Raw genomic sequence first — 26637 nt, forward strand, 5'->3', positions numbered from 1 at the left:
CCTAGGCTGCCCTGGTACCAAGTGTACCGGTGGGCATCCTTATGTTCGAACATGGTGTTCGTTATGGCCAAACTGCGGCTTGCACAGAAGTCCAATAACAAAACACCGCTCGAGTTCAGATTAGGTGGGCCGTTCCTCCCAATCACACCCCTCCAGGTCAAGCTGTCATTGCCCACGTGAGCATTGAAGTCCCCCAGCAGGACAATGGAGTCCCCTGATGGAGCACTATCTAGCACTCGTCCCAGGGACTCCAAAAAGGGTGGGTACTCTGAACTGATATTTGGCCCATAAGCACAAACAACAGTCAGGACCCGTTCCCCGACCCGAAGGCGCAAGGAAGCTACCCTCTTGTCCCCCGGTGTAAACCCCAACACACAGGCAGAGAGTCTCGGGGCTAACAAAAAGCCAACCCCAGCCCTCCGCCTCTCATCCGGAGCAACTCCAGCAAAGTAGAGTGTCCAACCCCTCTCCAGGTCTCGGGTTCCAGAGCCAATGCAATGTGTCGAGGTGAGTCCGACTATATCTAGCCGGTACCGCTCAACCTCTGCCACAAGCTCCGGCTCCTTCCCCGCCAGCGAGGTGATGTTCCATGTCCCAAAAACTAGTTTTCTTGTCCGGGGATTGGACCGCCAAGGCTCCCGCCTTGGTCTGCCACCCGATTCGCATTGCACCGGACCCTTCATGTACCTCCTGCGGGTGGTGGGTCCACAGTTGGACGAGCCCATGTATCCGGTTCGGGCTGGGCCCGGCCGGGCCCCATGGGCGAAAGCCCGGCCACCAGGCGCTCGCTCACGGGCCCCAACCCCAGGCCTGGCTCCAGGGTGGGACCCCGGTAACCCTCCGGGCCGGGTACTCCGACTCTTCGTTTTAACCGCCATGAAAGATCCTGCTTTTTGCGGATGATGTGGTCCTCCTAGCTTCATCCAGCTCTGACCTTCAGCTCTTGCTGGGTAGGTTCGCGGCCGAATGTGAAGCGGCTGGGATGAGGATCAGCACCTCCAAATCTGAGACCATGGTTCTCGACCGGAAAAGGGTGGCTTGCCACCTCCGGGTCGGGGGAGAGGTCCTTCCTCAAGTGGAGGAGTTTAAGTATCTCGGGGTCTTGTTCACGAGTGAGGGTAGGAGGGATCGGGAGATCGACAGGCGGATTGGTTCGGCGTCTGCAGTGATGCGGACGCTGAGCCGATCTGTCATGGGGAAGAGGGAGCTGAGCCAGAAAGCCAGGCTCTCGATTTACCGGTCGATCTACGTCCCAATCCTCACCTATGGTCATGAGCTTTGGGTAATGACCGAAAGAACGAGATCGCGGATACAAGCGGCCGAAATGAGTTTCCTCCGTAGGGTGGCCGGGCTCAGCCTTAGAGATAGGGTGAGGAGCTCGGACATTCGGGAGGGACTCGGAGTAGAACCGCTGCTCCTCCGGATCGAAAGGAGCCAGTTGAGGTGGTTTGGGCATCTGGTCAGGATGCCTCCTGGACGCCTCCCCGGGGAGGTGTTTCGGGCATGTCCTGCCGGCAGAAGGCCCCCGGGTCGACCCAGGACACGTTGGAGAGGTTACATCTCCAAACTGGTCCGGGAACGCCTTGGGGTCCTGCCGGAGGAGCTGGTGGACAAGGCCGGGGAGAGGATGGCCTGGAGCTCCCTAATTGGGATGCTGCCCCCGCGACCCGGACCCGGATAAGCGGAGGAAGACGAAGACGAAGACGAAGACGAAGTGCTAATGACTCCATTCCTTTTTGTGGTTGTAGGGGCTGTTGATTGGAGTACACTAAAACAAACCTGATCTCTCTAGGACATTCAGAACCCAAGTTATAAGCCCACAAAGGTGTAATTGGACTACTTCTTTAAAGTGACACCAGGCCCGGTGACCTTTGGGACATGGTTTTACCCCCTATAGGAATGTGCGATCATCATGAAACGTTCAGATCACTTACAACTCAATAGATTCTACCTTCCTGTAACGTTTCAGCCTGATTGGACCTTGGTTTCACACAAATGGACCCAGAATGATGTGAAATAGTGCTTCGTGCAACATAATTCTGGGTGCCATTTAAAAACCATAAGTGCTAATGACTCCATTCCTTTTTGGGGTAATGGGGGCTGTTAATTGGAGTACTCTAAAAGAAACCTGACCTCTCTAGGATATTCAAAAGCCAATTTATAAGCCAACAAAGGTGTAACTGGACTACTTCTTTAAAGTGACACCAGGCCCGGTGACCTTTGGGACATGGTTTGACCCCCTATAGGAATGTGGGATCATCATGAAACGTTCAGATCACTTACAACTCAATAGATTCTACCTTCTTGTAACGTTTCAGCCTGATTGGACGTTGTTTTCACACAAATGGACCCAGAATGATGTGAAACTGTGCTTCGCGCAACATAATTCTGGGTGCCATTTACAAACCATAAGTGCTAATGACTCCATTACTTTTAGTGGTAATGGGGGCTGTTAATTGGAGTACTCTAAAACAACCCTGACCTCTCTTGGATATTCAGAAGCCAAGTTATAAGCCCACAAAGGTGTAACTGGACTACTTCTTTAAATTGACACCAGATCCGGTGACCTTTGGGACATGGTTTGACCCCCTATAGGAATGTGCAATCATCATGAAACGTTCAGATCACTTACAACTCAATAGATTCTACCTTCCTGTAACGTTTCAGCCTGATTGGACCTTGTTTTCACACAAATGGACCCAGAATGATGTGAAATTGTGCTTCGTGCAACATAATTCTGGGTGCCATTTACAAACCATAAGTGCTTATGACTCCATTCCTTTTTGTGGTTGTAGGGGCTGTTGATTGGAGTACACTAAAACAAACCTAACCTCTCTAGGACATTCAGAAGCCAAGTTATAAGCCCACAAAGGTGTAACTGGACTACTTCTTTAAATTGACACCAGATCCGGTGACCTTTGGGACATGGTTTGACCCCCTATAGGAATGTGCAATCATCATGAAACGTTCAGATCACTTACAACTCAATAGATTCTACCTTCCTGTAACGTTTCAGCCTGATTGGACCTTGTTTCACACAAATGGACCCAGAATGATGTGAAATTGTGCTTCGTGCAACATAATTCTGGGTGCCATTTACAAACCATAAGTGCTAATGACTCCATTCCTTTTTGTGGTTGTAGGGGCTGTTGATTGGAGTACACTAAAACAAACCTGATCTCTCTAGGACATTCAGAAGCCAAGTTATAAGCCCACAAAGGTGTAATTGGACTACTTCTTTAAAGTGACACCAGGCCCGGTGACCTTTGGGACATGGTTTTACCCCCTATAGGAATGGGCGATCACCTTGAAACGTTCAGATCACTTACAACTAGATAGATTCTACCTTCTTGTAACGTTTCAGCCTGATTGGACCTTGTTTTCACACAAATGGACCCAGAATGAAGTGAAATTGTGCTTCGTGCAACATAATTCTGGGTGCCATTTACAAACCATAAGTGCTAATGACTCCATTCCTTTTTGAGGTTGTAGGGGCTGTTGATTGGAGTACACTAAAACAAACCTGATCTCTCTAGGACATTCAGAAGCCAAGTTATAAGCCCACAAAGGTGTAACTAAGCTACTTCTTTAAAGTGACACCAGGCCCGGTGACCTTTGGGACATGGTTTTACCCCCTATAGGAATGTGCGATCATCATGAAACGTTCAGATCACTTACAACTCAATAGATTCTACCTTCTTGTACCGTTTCAGCCTGATTGGACCTTGTTTTCACACAAATGGACCCAGAATGATGTGAAATTGTGCTTCGTGCAACATAATTCTGGGTGCCATTTACAAACCATAAGTGCTAATGACTCCATTCCTTTTTGTGGTTGTAGGGGCTGTTGATTGGAGTACACTAAAACAAACCTGATCTCTCTAGGACATTCAGAAGCCAAGTTATAAGCCCACAAAGGTGTAATTGGACTACTTCTTTAAAGTGACACCAGGCCCGGTGACCTTTGGGACATGGTTTTACCCCCTATAGGAATGTGCGATCATCATGAAACGTTCAGATCACTTACAACTCAATAGATTCTACCTTCCTGTAACGTTTCAGCCTGATTGGACCTTGGTTTCACACAAATGGACCCAGAATGATGTGAAATAGTGCTTCCTGCAACATAATTCTGGGTGCCATTTAAAAACCATAAGTGCTAATGACTCCATTCCTTTTTGGGGTAATGGGGGCTGTTAATTGGAGTACTCTAAAAGAAACCTGACCTCTCTAGGATATTCAAAAGCCAATTTATAAGCCAACAATGGTGTAACTGGACTACTTCTTTAAAGTGACACCAGGCCCGGTGACCTTTGGGACATGGTTTGACCCCCTATAGGAATGTGGGATCATCATGAAACGTTCAGATCACTTACAACTCAATAGATTCTACCTTCTTGTAACGTTTCAGCCTGATTGGACGTTGTTTTCACACAAATGAACGCAGAATGATGTGAAATTGTGCTTCGTGCAACATATTTCTGGGTGCCATTAAAAACCATAAGTGCTATTGACTCCATTCCTTTTTGTGGTTGTAGGGGCTGTTGATTGGAGTACACTAAAACAAATCTGATATCTCTAGGACATTCAGAAGCCAAATTATAAGCCCACAAATGTGTAACTGGACTACTTCTTTAAATTGACACCAGATCCGGTTACCTTTGGGACATGGTTTGACCCCCTTAGGAAAGTGCTATCATCATGAAACGTTCAGATCACTTACAACTCAATAGATTCTACCTTCCTGTAACGTTTCAGCCTGATTGGACCTTGTTTTCACACAAATGAACCCAGAATGATGTGAAATTGTGCTTCGTGCAACATAATTCTGGGTGCCATTTAAAAACCATAAGTGCTAATGACTCCATTCCTTTTTGGGGTAATGGGGGCAGTTAATTGGAGTACTCTAAAACAAACCTGACCTCTCTAGGATATTCAGAAGCCAAGTTATAAGCCCACAAAGGTGTAACTGGACTACTTCTTTAAAGTGACACCAGGCCCGGTGACCTTTGGGACATGGTTTGACCCCCTATAGGAATATGCGATCATCATGAAACGTTCAGATCACTTACAACTCAATAGAATCTACCTTCTTGTAACGTTTCAGCCTGATTGGACCTTGTTTTCACACAAATGGACCCAGAATTATGTGAAATTGTGCTTCGTGCAACATAATTCTGGGTGCCTTTTACAAACCATAAGTGCTTATGACTCCATTCCTTTTTGTGGTTGTAGGGGCTGTTGATTGGAGTACACTAAAACAAACCTGATCTCTCTAGGACATTCAGAAGCCAAATTATAAGCCCACAAATGTGTAACTGGACTACTTCTTTAAATTGACACCAGATCCGGTGACCTCTGTGACATGGTTTGACCCCCTTAGGAAAGTGCTATCATCATGAAACGTTCAGATCACTTACAACTCAATAGATGCTACCTTCCTGTATCGTTTCAGCCTGATTGGACCTTGTTTTCACACAAATGAACCCAGAATGATGTGAAAATGTGCTTCGTGCAACATAATTCTGGGTGCCATTTAAAAACCATAAGTGCTAATGACTCCATTCCTTTTTGGGGTAATGGGGGCTGTTAATTGGAGTACTCTAAAAGAAACCTGACCTCTCTAGGATATTCAAAAGCCAATTTATAAGCCAACAAAGGTGTAACTGGACTACTTCTTTAAAGTGACACCAGGCTCGGTGACCTTTGGGACATGGTTTGACCCCCTATAGGAATGTGGGATCATCATGAAACGTTCAGATCACTTACAATTCAATAGATTCTACCTTCTTGTAACGTTTCAGCCTGATTGGACCTTGTTTTCACACAAATGAACCCAGAATGATGTGAAATTGTGCTTCGTGCAACATAATTCTGGGTGCCATTTACAAACCATAAGTGCTAATGACTCCATTCCTTTTTGTGGTTGTAGGGGCTGTTGATTGGAGTACACTAAAACAAACCTGATCTCTCTAGGACATTCATAAGCCAAGTTATAAGCCCACAAAGGTGTAACTGGACTACTTCTTTAAAGTGACACCAGGCCCGGTGACATTTGGGACATAGTTTTACCCCCTATAGGAATGTGCGATCATCTTGAAACGTTCAGATCACTTACAACTCAATAGATTCTACCTTCTTGTAGCGTTTCAGCCTGATTGGACCTTATTTTCACACAAATGGACCCAGAATGAAGTGAAATTGTGCTTCGTGCAACATAAATCTGGGTGCCATTTACAAACCATAAGTGCTAATGACTCCATTCCTTTTTGAGATTGTAGGGGCTGTTGATTGGAGTACACTAAAACAAACCTGATCTCTCTAGGACATTCAGAAGCCAAGTTATAAGCCCACAAAGGTGTAATTGGACTACTTCTTTAAAGTGACACCAGGCCCGGTGACCTTTGGGACATGGTTTTACCCCCTATAGGAATGTGCGATCATCATGAAACGTTCAGATCACTTACAACTCAATAGATTCTACCTTCCTGTAACGTTTCAGCCTGATTGGACCTTGGTTTCACACAAATGGACCCAGAATGATGTGAAATAGTGCTTTGTGCAACATAATTCTGGGTGCCATTTACAAACCATAAGTGCTAATGACTCCATTCCTTTTTGGGGTAATGGGGGCTGTTAATTGGAGTACTCTAAAAGAAACCTGACCTCTCTAGGATATTCAAAAGCCAATTTATAAGCCCACAAAGGTGTACCTGGACTACTTCTTTAAAGTGACACCAGGCCCGGTGACCGTTGGGACATGGTTTGACCCCCTATAGGAATGTGCGATCATCATGAAACGTTCAGATCACTTACAACTCAATAGATTCTACCTTCTTGTAACGTTTCAGCCCTATTGGACCTTGTTTTCACACAAATGGACCCAGAATGATGTGAAATTGTGCTTCGTGCAACATAATTCTGGGTGCCTTTTACAAACCATAAGTGCTAATGACTCCATTCCTTTTTGTAGTTGTAGGGGCTGTTGATTGGAGTACACTAAAACAAACCTGATCTCTCTAGGACATTCAGAAGCCAAATTATAAGCCCACAAATGTGTAACTGGACTACTTCTTTAAATTGACACCAGATCCGGTTACCTTTGGGACATGGTTTGACCCCCTTAGGAAAGTGCTATCATCATGAAACGTTCAGATCACTTACAACTCAATAGATTCTACCTTCCTGTAACGTTTCAGCCTGATTGGACCTTGTTTTCACACAAATGAACCCAGAATGATGTGAAAATGTGCTTCGTGCAACATAATTCTGGGTGCCATTTAAAAACCATAAGTGCTAATGACTCCATTCCTTTTTGGGGTAATGGGGGCTGTTAATTGGAGTACTCTAAAAGAAACCTGACCTCTCTAGGATATTCAAAAGCCAATTTATAAGCCAACAAAGGTGTAACTGGACTACTTCTTTAAAGTGACACCTGTCCCGGTGACCTTTGGGACATGGTTTGACCCCCTATAGGAATGTGGGATCATCATGAAACGTTCAGATCACTTACAACTCAATAGATTCTACCTTCTTGTAACGTTTCAGCCTGATTGGACCTTGTTTTCACACAAATGAACCCAGAATGATGTGAAATTGTGCTTCGTGCAACATATTTCTGGGTGCCATTTAAAAACCATAAGTGCTAATGACTCCATTCCTTTTTGTGGTTGTAGGGGCTGTTGATTGGAGTACACTAAAACAAATCTGATCTCTCTAGGACATTCAGAAGCCAAGTTATAAGCCCACAAATGTGTAACTGGACTACTTCTTTAAATTGACACCAGATCCGGTGACCTTTGGGACATGGTTTGACCCCCTTAGGAAAGTGCTATCATCATGAAACGTTCAGATCACTTACAACTCAATAGATTCTACCTTCCTGTAACGTTTCAGCCTAATTGGACCTTGTTTTCACACAAATGAACCCAGAATGATGTGAAATTGTGCTTCGTGCAACATAATTCTGGGTGCCATTTAAAAACCATAAGTGCTAATGACTCCATTCCTTTTCGGGGTAATGGGGGCTGTTAATTGGAGTACTCTAAAACAAACCTGACCTCTCTAGGATATTCAGAAGCCAAGTTATAAGCCCACAAAGGTGTAACTGGACTACTTCTTTAAAGTGACACCAGGCCCGGTGACCTTTGGGACATTGTTTGACCCCCTATAGGAATGTGCGATCATCATGAAACGTTCAGATCACTTACAACTCAATAGATTCTACCTTCTTGTAACGTTTCAGCCTGATTGGACCTTGTTTTCACACAAATGGACCCAGAATGATGTGAAATTGTGCTTCGTGCAACATAATTCTGGGTGCCTTTTACAAACCATAAGTGCTAATGACTCCATTCCTTTTTGTGGTTGTAGGGGCTGTTGATTGGAGTACACTAAAACAAACCTGATCTCTCTAGGACATTCAGAAGCCAAATTATAAGCCCACAAATGTGTAACTGGACTACTTCTTTAAATTGACACCAGATCCGGTTACCTTTGGGACATGGTTTGACCCCCTTAGGAAAGTGCTATCATCATGAAACGTTCAGATCACTTACAACTCAATAGATTCTACCTTCCTGTAATATTTCAGCCTGATTGGACCTTGTTTTCACACAAATGGACCCAGAATGATGTGAAATTGTGCTTCGTGCAACATAATTCTGGGTGCCATTTAAAAACCATAAGTGCTAATGACTCCATTCCTTTTTGAGATTGTAGGGGCTGTTGATTGGAGTACACTAAAACAAACCTGAGCTCTTTAGGACATTCAGAAGCCAAGTTATAAGCCCACAAAGGTGTAATTGGACTACTTCTTTAAAGTGACACCAGGCCCGGTGACCTTTGGGACATGGTTTTACCCCCTATAGGAATGTGCGATCATCATGAAACGTTCAGATCACTTACAACTCAATAGATTCTACCTTCCTGTAACGTTTCAGCCTGATTGGACCTTGGTTTCACACAAATGGACCCAGAATGATGTGAAATAGTGCTTTGTGCAACATAATTCTGGGTGCCATTTACAAACCATAAGTGCTAATGACTCCATTCCTTTTTGGGGTAATGGGGGCTGTTAATTGGAGTACTCTAAAAGAAACCTGACCTCTCTAGGATATTCAAAAGCCAATTTATAAGCCCACAAAGGTGTACCTGGACTACTTCTTTAAAGTGACACCAGGCCCGGTGACCGTTGGGACATGGTTTGACCCCCTATAGGAATGTGCGATCATCATGAAACGTTCAGATCACTTACAACTCAATAGATTCTACCTTCTTGTAACGTTTCAGCCCTATTGGACCTTGTTTTCACACAAATGGACCCAGAATGATGTGAAATTGTGCTTCGTGCAACATAATTCTGGGTGCCTTTTACAAACCATAAGTGCTAATGACTCCATTCCTTTTTGTGGTTGTAGGGGCTGTTGATTGGAGTACACTAAAACAAACCTGATCTCTCTAGGACATTCAGAAGCCAAATTATAAGCCCACAAATGTGTAACTGGACTACTTCTTTAAATTGACACCAGATCCGGTTACCTTTGGGACATGGTTTGACCCCCTTAGGAAAGTGCTATCATCATGAAACGTTCAGATCACTTACAACTCAATAGATTCTACCTTCCTGTAACGTTTCAGCCTGATTGGACCTTGTTTTCACACAAATGAACCCAGAATGATGTGAAAATGTGCTTCGTGCAACATAATTCTGGGTGCCATTTAAAAACCATAAGTGCTAATGACTCCATTCCTTTTTGGGGTAATGGGGGCTGTTAATTGGAGTACTCTAAAAGAAACCTGACCTCTCTAGGATATTCAAAAGCCAATTTATAAGCCAACAAAGGTGTAACTGGACTACTTCTTTAAAGTGACACCTGTCCCGGTGACCTTTGGGACATGGTTTGACCCCCTATAGGAATGTGGGATCATCATGAAACGTTCAGATCACTTACAACTCAATAGATTCTACCTTCTTGTAACGTTTCAGCCTGATTGGACCTTGTTTTCACACAAATGAACCCAGAATGATGTGAAATTGTGCTTCGTGCAACATATTTCTGGGTGCCATTTAAAAACCATAAGTGCTAATGACTCCATTCCTTTTTGTGGTTGTAGGGGCTGTTGATTGGAGTACACTAAAACAAATCTGATCTCTCTAGGACATTCAGAAGCCAAGTTATAAGCCCACAAATGTGTAACTGGACTACTTCTTTAAATTGACACCAGATCCGGTGACCTTTGGGACATGGTTTGACCCCCTTAGGAAAGTGCTATCATCATGAAACGTTCAGATCACTTACAACTCAATAGATTCTACCTTCCTGTAACGTTTCAGCCTAATTGGACCTTGTTTTCACACAAATGAACCCAGAATGATGTGAAATTGTGCTTCGTGCAACATAATTCTGGGTGCCATTTAAAAACCATAAGTGCTAATGACTCCATTCCTTTTCGGGGTAATGGGGGCTGTTAATTGGAGTACTCTAAAACAAACCTGACCTCTCTAGGATATTCAGAAGCCAAGTTATAAGCCCACAAAGGTGTAACTGGACTACTTCTTTAAAGTGACACCAGGCCCGGTGACCTTTGGGACATGGTTTGACCCCCTATAGGAATGTGCGATCATCATGAAACGTTCAGATCACTTACAACTCAATAGATTCTACCTTCTTGTAACGTTTCAGCCTGATTGGACCTTGTTTTCACACAAATGGACCCAGAATGATGTGAAATTGTGCTTCGTGCAACATAATTCTGGGTGCCTTTTACAAACCATAAGTGCTAATGACTCCATTCCTTTTTGTGGTTGTAGGGGCTGTTGATTGGAGTACACTAAAACAAACCTGATCTCTCTAGGACATTCAGAAGCCAAATTATAAGCCCACAAATGTGTAACTGGACTACTTCTTTAAATTGACACCAGATCCGGTTACCTTTGGGACATGGTTTGACCCCCTTAGGAAAGTGCTATCATCATGAAACGTTCAGATCACTTACAACTCAATAGATTCTACCTTCCTGTAATATTTCAGCCTGATTGGACCTTGTTTTCACACAAATGGACCCAGAATGATGTGAAATTGTGCTTCGTGCAACATAATTCTGGGTGCCATTTAAAAACCATAAGTGCTAATGACTCCATTCCTTTTTGGGGTAATGGGGGCTGTTAATTGGAGTACTCTAAAAGAAACCTGACCTCTCTAGGATATTCAAAAGCCAATTTATAAGCCAACAAAGGTGTAACTGGACTACTTCTTTAAAGTGACACCAGGCCCGGTGACCTTTGGGACATGGTTTGACCTCCTATAGGAATGTGGGATCATCATGAAACGTTCAGATCACTTACAACTCAATAGATTCTACCTTCTTGTAATGTTTCAGCCTGATTGGACCTTGTTTTCACACAAATGAACCCAGAATGATGTGAAATTGTGCTTCGTGCAACATATTTCTGGGTGCCATTTAAAAACCATAAGTGCTAATGACTCCATTCCTTTTTGTGGTTGTAGGGGCTGTTGATTGGAGTACACTAAAACAAATCTGATCTCTCTAGGACATTCAGAAGCCAAGTTATAAGCCCACAAATGTGTAACTGGACTACTTCTTTAAATTGACACCAGATCCGGTGACCTTTGGGACATGGTTTGACCCCCTTAGGAAAGTGCTATCATCATGAAACGTTCAGATCACTTACAACTCAATAGATTCTACCTTCCTGTAACGTTTCAGCCTGATTGGACCTTGTTTTCACACAAATGAACCCAGAATGATGTGAAATTGTGCTTCGTGCAACATAATTCTGGGTGCCATTTAAAAACCATAAGTGCTAATGACTCCATTCCTTTTTGGGGTAATGGGGGCAGTTAATTGGAGTACTCTAAAACAAACCTGACCTCTCTAGGATATTCAGAAGCCAAGTTATAAGCCCACAAAGGTGTAACTGGACTACTTCTTTAAAGTGACACCAGGCCCGGTGACCTTTGGGACATGGTTTGACCCCCTATAGGAATGTGCGATCATCATGAAACGTTCAGATCACTTACAACTCAATAGATTCTACCTTCCTGTAAGGTTTCAGCCTGATTGGACCTTATTTTCACACAAATGGACCCAGAATGAAGTGAAATTGTGCTTCGTGCAACATAAATCTGGGTGCCATTTACAAACCATAAGTGCTAATGACTCCATTCCTTTTTGAGATTGTAGGGGCTGTTGATTGGAGTACACTAAAACAAACCTGATCTCTCTAGGACATTCAGAAGCCAAGTTATAAGCCCACAAAGGTGTAATTGGACTACTTCTTTAAAGTGACACCAGGCCCGGTGACCTTTGGGACATGGTTTTACCCCCTATAGGAATGTGCGATCATCATGAAACGTTCAGATCACTTACAACTCAATAGATTCTACCTTCCTGTAACGTTTCAGCCTGATTGGACCTTGGTTTCACACAAATGGACCCAGAATGATGTGAAATAGTGCTTTGTGCAACATAATTCTGGGTGCCATTTACAAACCATAAGTGCTAATGACTCCATTCCTTTTTGGGGTAATGGGGGCTGTTAATTGGAGTACTCTAAAAGAAACCTGACCTCTCTAGGATATTCAAAAGCCAATTTATAAGCCCACAAAGGTGTAACTGGACTACTTCTTTAAAGTGACACCAGGCCCGGTGACCGTTGGGACATGGTTTGACCCCCTATAGGAATGTGCGATCATCATGAAACGTTCAGATCACTTACAACTCAATAGATTCTACCTTCTTGTAACGTTTCAGCCTGGTTGGACCTTGTTTTCACACAAATGGACCCAGAATGATGTGAAATTGTGCTTCGTGCAACATAATTCTGGGTGCCTTTTACAAACCATAAGTGCTAATGACTCCATTCCTTTTTGTGGTTGTAGGGGCTGTTGATTGGAGTACACTAAAACAAACCTGATCTCTCTAGGACATTCAGAAGCCAAATTATAAGCCCACAAATGTGTAACTGGACTACTTCTTTAAATTGACACCAGATCCGGTTACCTTTGGGACATGGTTTGACCCCCTTAGGAAAGTGCTATCATCATGAAACGTTCAGATCACTTACAACTCAATAGATTCTACCTTCCTGTAACGTTTCAGCCTGATTGGACCTTGTTTTCACACAAATGAACCCAGAATGATGTGAAAATGTGCTTCGTGCAACATAATTCTGGGTGCCATTTAAAAACCATAAGTGCTAATGACTCCATTCCTTTTTGGGGTAATGGGGGCTGTTAATTGGAGTACTCTAAAAGAAACCTGACCTCTCTAGGATATTCAAAAGCCAATTTATAAGCCAACAAAGGTGTAACTGGACTACTTCTTTAAAGTGACACCAGGCCCGGTGACCTTTGGGACATGGTTTGACCCCCTATAGGAATGTGGGATCATCATGAAACGTTCAGATCACTTACAACTCAATAGATTCTACCTTCTTGTAACGTTTCAGCCTGATTGGACCTTGTTTTCACACAAATCAACCCAGAATGATGTGAAATTGTGCTTCGTGCAACATATTTCTGGGTGCCATTTAAAAACCATAAGTGCTAATGACTCCATTCCTTTTTGTGGTTGTAGGGGCTGTTGATTGGAGTACACTAAAACAAATCTGATCTCTCTAGGACATTCAGAAGCCAAGTTATAAGCCCACAAATGTGTAACTGGACTACTTCTTTAAATTGACACCAGATCCGGTGACCTTTGGGACATGGTTTGACCCCCTTAGGAAAGTGCTATCATCATGAAACGTTCAGATCACTTACAACTCAATAGATTCTACCTTCCTGTAACGTTTCAGCCTAATTGGACCTTGTTTTCACACAAATGAACCCAGAATGATGTGAAATTGTGCTTCGTGCAACATAATTCTGGGTGCCATTTAAAAACCATAAGTGCTAATGACTCCATTCCTTTTCGGGGTAATGGGGGCTGTTAATTGGAGTACTCTAAAACAAACCTGACCTCTCTAGGATATTCAGAAGCCAAGTTATAAGCCCACAAAGGTGTAACTGGACTACTTCTTTAAAGTGACACCAGGCCCGGTGACCTTTGGGACATGGTTTGACCCCCTATAGGAATGTGCGATCATCATGAAACGTTCAGATCACTTACAACTCAATAGATTCTACCTTCTTGTAACGTTTCAGCCTGATTGGACCTTGTTTTCACACAAATGGACCCAGAATGATGTGAAATTGTGCTTCGTGCAACATAATTCTGGGTGCCTTTTACAAACCATAAGTGCTAATGACTCCATTCCTTTTTGTGGTTGTAGGGGCTGTTGATTGGAGTACACTAAAACAAACCTGATCTCTCTAGGACATTCAGAAGCCAAATTATAAGCCCACAAATGTGTAACTGGACTACTTCTTTAAATTGACACCAGATCCGGTTACCTTTGGGACATGGTTTGACCCCCTTAGGAAAGTGCTATCATCATGAAACGTTCAGATCACTTACAACTCAATAGATTCTACCTTCCTGTAATATTTCAGCCTGATTGGACCTTGTTTTCACACAAATGGACCCAGAATGATGTGAAATTGTGCTTCGTGCAACATAATTCTGGGTGCCATTTAAAAACCATAAGTGCTAATGACTCCATTCCTTTTTGGGGTAATGGGGGCTGTTAATTGGAGTACTCTAAAAGAAACCTGACCTCTCTAGGATATTCAAAAGCCAATTTATAAGCCAACAAAGGTGTAACTGGACTACTTCTTTAAAGTGACACCAGGCCCGGTGACCTTTGGGACATGGTTTGACCTCCTATAGGAATGTGGGATCATCATGAAACGTTCAGATCACTTACAACTCAATAGATTCTACCTTCTTGTAATGTTTCAGCCTGATTGGACCTTGTTTTCACACAAATGAACCCAGAATGATGTGAAATTGTGCTTCGTGCAACATATTTCTGGGTGCCATTTAAAAACCATAAGTGCTAATGACTCCATTCCTTTTTGTGGTTGTAGGGGCTGTTGATTGGAGTACACTAAAACAAACCTGACCTCTCTAGGATATTCAAAAGCCAATTTATAAGCCCACAAAGGTGTACCTGGACTACTTCTTTAAAGTGACACCAGGCCCGGTGACCGTTGGGACATGGTTTGACCCCCTATAGGAATGTGCGATCATCATGAAACGTTCAGATCACTTACAACTCAATAGATTCTACCTTCTTGTAACGTTTCAGCCCTATTGGACCTTGTTTTCACACAAATGGACCCAGAATGATGTGAAATTGTGCTTCGTGCAACATAATTCTGGGTGCCTTTTACAAACCATAAGTGCTAATGACTCCATTCCTTTTTGTAGTTGTAGGGGCTGTTGATTGGAGTACACTAAAACAAACCTGATCTCTCTAGGACATTCAGAAGCCAAATTATAAGCCCACAAATGTGTAACTGGACTACTTCTTTAAATTGACACCAGATCCGGTTACCTTTGGGACATGGTTTGACCCCCTTAGGAAAGTGCTATCATCATGAAACGTTCAGATCACTTACAACTCAATAGATTCTACCTTCCTGTAACGTTTCAGCCTGATTGGACCTTGTTTTCACACAAATGAACCCAGAATGATGTGAAAATGTGCTTCGTGCAACATAATTCTGGGTGCCATTTAAAAACCATAAGTGCTAATGACTCCATTCCTTTTTGGGGTAATGGGGGCTGTTAATTGGAGTACTCTAAAAGAAACCTGACCTCTCTAGGATATTCAAAAGCCAATTTATAAGCCAACAAAGGTGTAACTGGACTACTTCTTTAAAGTGACACCTGTCCCGGTGACCTTTGGGACATGGTTTGACCCCCTATAGGAATGTGGGATCATCATGAAACGTTCAGATCACTTACAACTCAATAGATTCTACCTTCTTGTAACGTTTCAGCCTGATTGGACCTTGTTTTCACACAAATGAACCCAGAATGATGTGAAATTGTGCTTCGTGCAACATATTTCTGGGTGCCATTTAAAAACCATAAGTGCTAATGACTCCATTCCTTTTTGTGGTTGTAGGGGCTGTTGATTGGAGTACACTAAAACAAATCTGATCTCTCTAGGACATTCAGAAGCCAAGTTATAAGCCCACAAATGTGTAACTGGACTACTTCTTTAAATTGACACCAGATCCGGTGACCTTTGGGACATGGTTTGACCCCCTTAGGAAAGTGCTATCATCATGAAACGTTCAGATCACTTACAACTCAATAGATTCTACCTTCCTGTAACGTTTCAGCCTAATTGGACCTTGTTTTCACACAAATGAACCCAGAATGATGTGAAATTGTGCTTCGTGCAACATAATTCTGGGTGCCATTTAAAAACCATAAGTGCTAATGACTCCATTCCTTTTCGGGGTAATGGGGGCTGTTAATTGGAGTACTCTAAAACAAACCTGACCTCTCTAGGATATTCAGAAGCCAAGTTATAAGCCCACAAAGGTGTAACTGGACTACTTCTTTAAAGTGACACCAGGCCCGGTGACCTTTGGGACATTGTTTGACCCCCTATAGGAATGTGCGATCATCATGAAACGTTCAGATCACTTACAACTCAATAGATTCTACCTTCTTGTAACGTTTCAGCCTGATTGGACCTTGTTTTCACACAAATGGACCCAGAATGATGTGAAATTGTGCTTCGTGCAACATAATTCTGGGTGCCTTTTACAAACCATAAGTGCTAATGACTCCATTCCTTTTTGTGGTTGTAGGGGCTGTTGATTGGAGTACACTAAAACAAACCTGATCTCTCTAGGACATTCAGAAGCCAAATTATAAGCCCACAAATGTGTAACTGGACTACTTCTTTAAATTGACACCAGATCCGGTTACCTTTGGGACATGGTTTGACCCCCTTAGGAAAGTGCTATCATCATGAAACGTTCAGATCACTTACAACTCAATAGATTCTACCTTCCTGTAATATTTCAGCCTGATTGGACCTTGTTTTCACACAAATGGACCCAGAATGATGTGAAATTGTGCTTCGTGCAACATAATTCTGGGTGCCATTTAAAAACCATAAGTGCTAATGACTCCATTCCTTTTTGAGATTGTAGGGGCTGTTGATTGGAGTACACTAAAACAAACCTGAGCTCTTTAGGACATTCAGAAGCCAAGTTATAAGCCCACAAAGGTGTAATTGGACTACTTCTTTAAAGTGACACCAGGCCCGGTGACCTTTGGGACATGGTTTTACCCCCTATAGGAATGTGCGATCATCATGAAACGTTCAGATCACTTACAACTCAATAGATTCTACCTTCCTGTAACGTTTCAGCCTGATTGGACCTTGGTTTCACACAAATGGACCCAGAATGATGTGAAATAGTGCTTTGTGCAACATAATTCTGGGTGCCATTTACAAACCATAAGTGCTAATGACTCCATTCCTTTTTGGGGTAATGGGGGCTGTTAATTGGAGTACTCTAAAAGAAACCTGACCTCTCTAGGATATTCAAAAGCCAATTTATAAGCCCACAAAGGTGTACCTGGACTACTTCTTTAAAGTGACACCAGGCCCGGTGACCGTTGGGACATGGTTTGACCCCCTATAGGAATGTGCGATCATCATGAAACGTTCAGATCACTTACAACTCAATAGATTCTACCTTCTTGTAACGTTTCAGCCCTATTGGACCTTGTTTTCACACAAATGGACCCAGAATGATGTGAAATTGTGCTTCGTGCAACATAATTCTGGGTGCCTTTTACAAACCATAAGTGCTAATGACTCCATTCCTTTTTGTGGTTGTAGGGGCTGTTGATTGGAGTACACTAAAACAAACCTGATCTCTCTAGGACATTCAGAAGCCAAATTATAAGCCCACAAATGTGTAACTGGACTACTTCTTTAAATTGACACCAGATCCGGTTACCTTTGGGACATGGTTTGACCCCCTTAGGAAAGTGCTATCATCATGAAACGTTCAGATCACTTACAACTCAATAGATTCTACCTTCCTGTAACGTTTCAGCCTGATTGGACCTTGTTTTCACACAAATGAACCCAGAATGATGTGAAAATGTGCTTCGTGCAACATAATTCTGGGTGCCATTTAAAAACCATAAGTGCTAATGACTCCATTCCTTTTTGGGGTAATGGGGGCTGTTAATTGGAGTACTCTAAAAGAAACCTGACCTCTCTAGGATATTCAAAAGCCAATTTATAAGCCAACAAAGGTGTAACTGGACTACTTCTTTAAAGTGACACCTGTCCCGGTGACCTTTGGGACATGGTTTGACCCCCTATAGGAATGTGGGATCATCATGAAACGTTCAGATCACTTACAACTCAATAGATTCTACCTTCTTGTAACGTTTCAGCCTGATTGGACCTTGTTTTCACACAAATGAACCCAGAATGATGTGAAATTGTGCTTCGTGCAACATATTTCTGGGTGCCATTTAAAAACCATAAGTGCTAATGACTCCATTCCTTTTTGTGGTTGTAGGGGCTGTTGATTGGAGTACACTAAAACAAATCTGATCTCTCTAGGACATTCAGAAGCCAAGTTATAAGCCCACAAATGTGTAACTGGACTACTTCTTTAAATTGACACCAGATCCGGTGACCTTTGGGACATGGTTTGACCCCCTTAGGAAAGTGCTATCATCATGAAACGTTCAGATCACTTACAACTCAATAGATTCTACCTTCCTGTAACGTTTCAGCCTAATTGGACCTTGTTTTCACACAAATGAACCCAGAATGATGTGAAATTGTGCTTCGTGCAACATAATTCTGGGTGCCATTTAAAAACCATAAGTGCTAATGACTCCATTCCTTTTCGGGGTAATGGGGGCTGTTAATTGGAGTACTCTAAAACAAACCTGACCTCTCTAGGATATTCAGAAGCCAAGTTATAAGCCCACAAAGGTGTAACTGGACTACTTCTTTAAAGTGACACCAGGCCCGGTGACCTTTGGGACATGGTTTGACCCCCTATAGGAATGTGCGATCATCATGAAACGTTCAGATCACTTACAACTCAATAGATTCTACCTTCTTGTAACGTTTCAGCCTGATTGGACCTTGTTTTCACACAAATGGACCCAGAATGATGTGAAATTGTGCTTCGTGCAACATAATTCTGGGTGCCTTTTACAAACCATAAGTGCTAATGACTCCATTCCTTTTTGTGGTTGTAGGGGCTGTTGATTGGAGTACACTAAAACAAACCTGATCTCTCTAGGACATTCAGAAGCCAAATTATAAGCCCACAAATGTGTAACTGGACTACTTCTTTAAATTGACACCAGATCCGGTTACCTTTGGGACATGGTTTGACCCCCTTAGGAAAGTGCTATCATCATGAAACGTTCAGATCACTTACAACTCAATAGATTCTACCTTCCTGTAATATTTCAGCCTGATTGGACCTTGTTTTCACACAAATGGACCCAGAATGATGTGAAATTGTGCTTCGTGCAACATAATTCTGGGTGCCATTTAAAAACCATAAGTGCTAATGACTCCATTCCTTTTTGGGGTAATGGGGGCTGTTAATTGGAGTACTCTAAAAGAAACCTGACCTCTCTAGGATATTCAAAAGCCAATTTATAAGCCAACAAAGGTGTAACTGGACTACTTCTTTAAAGTGACACCAGGCCCGGTGACCTTTGGGACATGGTTTGACCTCCTATAGGAATGTGGGATCATCATGAAACGTTCAGATCACTTACAACTCAATAGATTCTACCTTCTTGTAATGTTTCAGCCTGATTGGACCTTGTTTTCACACAAATGAACCCAGAATGATGTGAAATTGTGCTTCGTGCAACATATTTCTGGGTGCCATTTAAAAACCATAAGTGCTAATGACTCCATTCCTTTTTGTGGTTGTAGGGGCTGTTGATTGGAGTACACTAAAACAAATCTGATCTCTCTAGGACATTCAGAAGCCAAGTTATAAGCCCACAAATGTGTAACTGGACTACTTCTTTAAATTGACACCAGATCCGGTGACCTTTGGGACATGGTTTGACCCCCTTAGGAAAGTGCTATCATCATGAAACGTTCAGATCACTTACAACTCAATAGATTCTACCTTCCTGTAACGTTTCAGCCTGATTGGACCTTGTTTTCACACAAATGAACCCAGAATGATGTGAAATTGTGCTTCGTGCAACATAATTCTGGGTGCCATTTAAAAACCATAAGTGCTAATGACTCCATTCCTTTTTGGGGTAATGGGGGCAGTTAATTGGAGTACTCTAAAACAAACCTGACCTCTCTAGGATATTCAGAAGCCAAGTTATAAGCCCACAAAGGTGTAACTGGACTACTTCTTTAAAGTGACACCAGGCCCGGTGACCTTTGGGACATGGTTTGACCCCCTATAGGAATGTGCGATCATCATGAAACGTTCAGATCACTTACAACTCAATAGATTCTACCTTCCTGTAAGGTTTCAGCCTGATTGGACCTTATTTTCACACAAATGGACCCAGAATGAAGTGAAATTGTGCTTCGTGCAACATAAATCTGGGTGCCATTTACAAACCATAAGTGCTAATGACTCCATTCCTTTTTGAGATTGTAGGGGCTGTTGATTGGAGTACACTAAAACAAACCTGATCTCTCTAGGACATTCAGAAGCCAAGTTATAAGCCCACAAAGGTGTAATTGGACTACTTCTTTAAAGTGACACCAGGCCCGGTGACCTTTGGGACATGGTTTTACCCCCTATAGGAATGTGCGATCATCATGAAACGTTCAGATCACTTACAACTCAATAGATTCTACCTTCCTGTAACGTTTCAGCCTGATTGGACCTTGGTTTCACACAAATGGACCCAGAATGATGTGAAATAGTGCTTTGTGCAACATAATTCTGGGTGCCATTTACAAACCATAAGTGCTAATGACTCCATTCCTTTTTGGGGTAATGGGGGCTGTTAATTGGAGTACTCTAAAAGAAACCTGACCTCTCTAGGATATTCAAAAGCCAATTTATAAGCCCACAAAGGTGTAACTGGACTACTTCTTTAAAGTGACACCAGGCCCGGTGACCGTTGGGACATGGTTTGACCCCCTATAGGAATGTGCGATCATCATGAAACGTTCAGATCACTTACAACTCAATAGATTCTACCTTCTTGTAACGTTTCAGCCTGGTTGGACCTTGTTTTCACACAAATGGACCCAGAATGATGTGAAATTGTGCTTCGTGCAACATAATTCTGGGTGCCTTTTACAAACCATAAGTGCTAATGACTCCATTCCTTTTTGTGGTTGTAGGGGCTGTTGATTGGAGTACACTAAAACAAACCTGATCTCTCTAGGACATTCAGAAGCCAAATTATAAGCCCACAAATGTGTAACTGGACTACTTCTTTAAATTGACACCAGATCCGGTTACCTTTGGGACATGGTTTGACCCCCTTAGGAAAGTGCTATCATCATGAAACGTTCAGATCACTTACAACTCAATAGATTCTACCTTCCTGTAACGTTTCAGCCTGATTGGACCTTGTTTTCACACAAATGAACCCAGAATGATGTGAAAATGTGCTTCGTGCAACATAATTCTGGGTGCCATTTAAAAACCATAAGTGCTAATGACTCCATTCCTTTTTGGGGTAATGGGGGCTGTTAATTGGAGTACTCTAAAAGAAACCTGACCTCTCTAGGATATTCAAAAGCCAATTTATAAGCCAACAAAGGTGTAACTGGACTACTTCTTTAAAGTGACACCAGGCCCGGTGACCTTTGGGACATGGTTTGACCCCCTATAGGAATGTGGGATCATCATGAAACGTTCAGATCACTTACAACTCAATAGATTCTACCTTCTTGTAACGTTTCAGCCTGATTGGTCCTTGTTTTCACACAAATCAACCCAGAATGATGTGAAATTGTGCTTCGTGCAACATATTTCTGGGTGCCATTTAAAAACCATAAGTGCTAATGACTCCATTCCTTTTTGTGGTTGTAGGGGCTGTTGATTGGAGTACACTAAAACAAATCTGATCTCTCTAGGACATTCAGAAGCCAAGTTATAAGCCCACAAATGTGTAACTGGACTACTTCTTTAAATTGACACCAGATCCGGTGACCTTTGGGACATGGTTTGACCCCCTTAGGAAAGTGCTATCATCATGAAACGTTCAGATCACTTACAACTCAATAGATTCTACCTTCCTGTAACGTTTCAGCCTAATTGGACCTTGTTTTCACACAAATGAACCCAGAATGATGTGAAATTGTGCTTCGTGCAACATAATTCTGGGTGCCATTTAAAAACCATAAGTGCTAATGACTCCATTCCTTTTCGGGGTAATGGGGGCTGTTAATTGGAGTACTCTAAAACAAACCTGACCTCTCTAGGATATTCAGAAGCCAAGTTATAAGCCCACAAAGGTGTAACTGGACTACTTCTTTAAAGTGACACCAGGCCCGGTGACCTTTGGGACATGGTTTGACCCCCTATAGGAATGTGCGATCATCATGAAACGTTCAGATCACTTACAACTCAATAGATTCTACCTTCTTGTAACGTTTCAGCCTGATTGGACCTTGTTTTCACACAAATGGACCCAGAATGATGTGAAATTGTGCTTCGTGCAACATAATTCTGGGTGCCTTTTACAAACCATAAGTGCTAATGACTCCATTCCTTTTTGAGATTGTAGGGGCTGTTGATTGGAGTACACTAAAACAAACCTGATCTCTCTAGGACATTCAGAAGCCAAGTTATAAGCCCACAAAGGTGTAATTGGACTACTTCTTTAAAGTGACACCAGGCCCGGTGACCTTTGGGACATGGTTTTACCCCCTATAGGAATGTGCGATCATCATGAAACGTTCAGATCACTTACAACTCAATAGATTCTAACTTCCTGTAACGTTTCAGCCTGATTGGACCTTGGTTTCACACAAATGGACCCAGAATGATGTGAAATAGTGCTTTGTGCAACATAATTCTGGGTGCCATTTACAAACCATAAGTGCTAATGACTCCATTCCTTTTTGGGGTAATGGGGGCTGTTAATTGGAGTACTCTAAAAGAAACCTGACCTCTCTAGGATATTCAAAAGCCAATTTATAAGCCCACAAAGGTGTACCTGGACTACTTCTTTAAAGTGACACCAGGCCCGGTGACCGTTGGGACATGGTTTGACCCCCTATAGGAATGTGCGATCATCATGAAACGTTCAGATCACTTACAACTCAATAGATTCTACCTTCTTGTAACGTTTCAGCCCTATTGGACCTTGTTTTCACACAAATGGACCCAGAATGATGTGAAATTGTGCTTCGTGCAACATAATTCTGGGTGCCTTTTAAAAACCATAAGTGCTAATGACTCCATTCCTTTTTGTGGTTGTAGGGGCTGTTGATTGGAGTACACTAAAACAAACCTGATCTCTCTAGGACATTCAGAAGCCAAATTATAAGCCCACAAATGTGTAACTGGACTACTTCTTTAAATTGACACCAGATCCGGTTACCTTTGGGACATGGTTTGACCCCCTTAGGAAAGTGCTATCATCATGAAACGTTCAGATCACTTACAACTCAATAGATTCTACCTTCCTGTAACGTTTCAGCCTGATTGGACCTTGTTTTCACACAAATGAACCCAGAATGATGTGAAAATGTGCTTCGTGCAACATAATTCTGGGTGCCATTTAAAAACCATAAGTGCTAATGACTCCATTCCTTTTTGGGGTAATGGGGGCTGTTAATTGGAGTACTCTAAAAGAAACCTGACCTCTCTAGGATATTCAAAAGCCAATTTATAAGCCAACAAAGGTGTAACTGGACTACTTCTTTAAAGTGACACCTGTCCCGGTGACCTTTGGGACATGGTTTGACCCCCTATAGGAATGTGGGATCATCATGAAACGTTCAGATCACTTACAACTCAATAGATTCTACCTTCTTGTAACGTTTCAGCCTGATTGGACCTTGTTTTCACACAAATGAACCCAGAATGATGTGAAATTGTGCTTCGTGCAACATATTTCTGGGTGCCATTTAAAAACCATAAGTGCTAATGACTCCATTCCTTTTTGTGGTTGTAGGGGCTGTTGATTGGAGTACACTAAAACAAATCCGATCTCTCTAGGACATTCAGAAGCCAAGTTATAAGCCCACAAATGTGTAACTGGACTACTTCTTTAAATTGACACCAGATCCGGTGACCTTTGGGACATGGTTTGACCCCCTTAGGAAAGTGCTATCATCATGAAACGTTCAGATCACTTACAACTCAATAGATTCTACCTTCCTGTAACGTTTCAGCCTAATTGGACCTTGTTTTCACACAAATGAACCCAGAATGATGTGAAATTGTGCTTCGTGCAACATAATTCTGGGTGCCATTTAAAAACCATAAGTGCTAATGACTCCATTCCTTTTCGGGGTAATGGGGGCTGTTAATTGGAGTACTCTAAAACAAACCTGACCTCTCTAGGATATTCAGAAGCCAAGTTATAAGCCCACAAAGGTGTAACTGGACTACTTCTTTAAAGTGACACCAGGCCCGGTGACCTTTGGGACATGGTTTGACCCCCTATAGGAATGTGCGATCATCATGAAACGTTCAGATCACTTACAACTCAATAGATTCTACCTTCTTGTAACGTTTCAGCCTGATTGGACCTTGTTTTCACACAAATGGACCCAGAATGATGTGAAATTGTGCTTCGTGCAACATAATTCTGGGTGCCTTTTACAAACCATAAGTGCTAATGACTCCATTCCTTTTTGTGGTTGTAGGGGCTGTTGATTGGAGTACACTAAAACAAACCTGATCTCTCTAGGACATTCAGAAGCCAAATTATAAGCCCACAAATGTGTAACTGGACTACTTCTTTAAATTGACACCAGATCCGGTTACCTTTGGGACATGGTTTGACCCCCTTAGGAAAGTGCTATCATCATGAAACGTTCAGATCACTTACAACTCAATAGATTCTACCTTCCTGTAATATTTCAGCCTGATTGGACCTTGTTTTCACACAAATGGACCCAGAATGATGTGAAATTGTGCTTCGTGCAACATAATTCTGGGTGCCATTTAAAAACCATAAGTGCTAATGACTCCATTCCTTTTTGGGGTAATGGGGGCTGTTAATTGGAGTACTCTAAAAGAAACCTGACCTCTCTAGGATATTCAAAAGCCAATTTATAAGCCAACAAAGGTGTAACTGGACTACTTCTTTAAAGTGACACCAGGCCCGGTGACCTTTGGGACATGGTTTGACCTCCTATAGGAATGTGGGATCATCATGAAACGTTCAGATCACTTACAACTCAATAGATTCTACCTTCTTGTAACGTTTCAGCCTGATTGGACCTTGTTTTCACACAAATGAACCCAGAATGATGTGAAATTGTGCTTCGTGCAACATATTTCTGGGTGCCATTTAAAAACCATAAGTGCTAATGACTCCATTCCTTTTTGTGGTTGTAGGGGCTGTTGATTGGAGTACACTAAAACAAATCTGATCTCTCTAGGACATTCAGAAGCCAAGTTATAAGCCCACAAATGTGTAACTGGACTACTTCTTTAAATTGACACCAGATCCGGTGACCTTTGGGACATGGTTTGACCCCCTTAGGAAAGTGCTATCATCATGAAACGTTCAGATCACTTACAACTCAATAGATTCTACCTTCCTGTAACGTTTCAGCCTGATTGGACCTTGTTTTCACACAAATGAACCCAGAATGATGTGAAATTGTGCTTCGTGCAACATAATTCTGGGTGCCATTTAAAAACCATAAGTGCTAATGACTCCATTCCTTTTTGGGGTAATGGGGGCAGTTAATTGGAGTACTCTAAAACAAACCTGACCTCTCTAGGATATTCAGAAGCCAAGTTATAAGCCCACAAAGGTGTAACTGGACTACTTCTTTAAAGTGACACCAGGCCCGGTGACCTTTGGGACATGGTTTGACCCCCTATAGGAATGTGCGATCATCATGAAACGTTCAGATCACTTACAACTCAATAGATTCTACCTTCCTGTAAGGTTTCAGCCTGATTGGACCTTATTTTCACACAAATGGACCCAGAATGAAGTGAAATTGTGCTTCGTGCAACATAAATCTGGGTGCCATTTACAAACCATAAGTGCTAATGACTCCATTCCTTTTTGAGATTGTAGGGGCTGTTGATTGGAGTACACTAAAACAAACCTGATCTCTCTAGGACATTCAGAAGCCAAGTTATAAGCCCACAAAGGTGTAATTGGACTACTTCTTTAAAGTGACACCAGGCCCGGTGACCTTTGGGACATGGTTTTACCCCCTATAGGAATGTGCGATCATCATGAAACGTTCAGATCACTTACAACTCAATAGATTCTACCTTCCTGTAACGTTTCAGCCTGATTGGACCTTGGTTTCACACAAATGGACCCAGAATGATGTGAAATAGTGCTTTGTGCAACATAATTCTGGGTGCCATTTACAAACCATAAGTGCTAATGACTCCATTCCTTTTTGGGGTAATGGGGGCTGTTAATTGGAGTACTCTAAAAGAAACCTGACCTCTCTAGGATATTCAAAAGCCAATTTATAAGCCCACAAAGGTGTAACTGGACTACTTCTTTAAAGTGACACCAGGCCCGGTGACCGTTGGGACATGGTTT

The sequence above is a fragment of the Nothobranchius furzeri genome, unplaced genomic scaffold (genome assembly GCF_043380555.1).
Source record: "Nothobranchius furzeri strain GRZ-AD unplaced genomic scaffold, NfurGRZ-RIMD1 Scf029, whole genome shotgun sequence".
Lineage (NCBI taxonomy): Eukaryota > Metazoa > Chordata > Actinopteri > Cyprinodontiformes > Nothobranchiidae > Nothobranchius > Nothobranchius furzeri.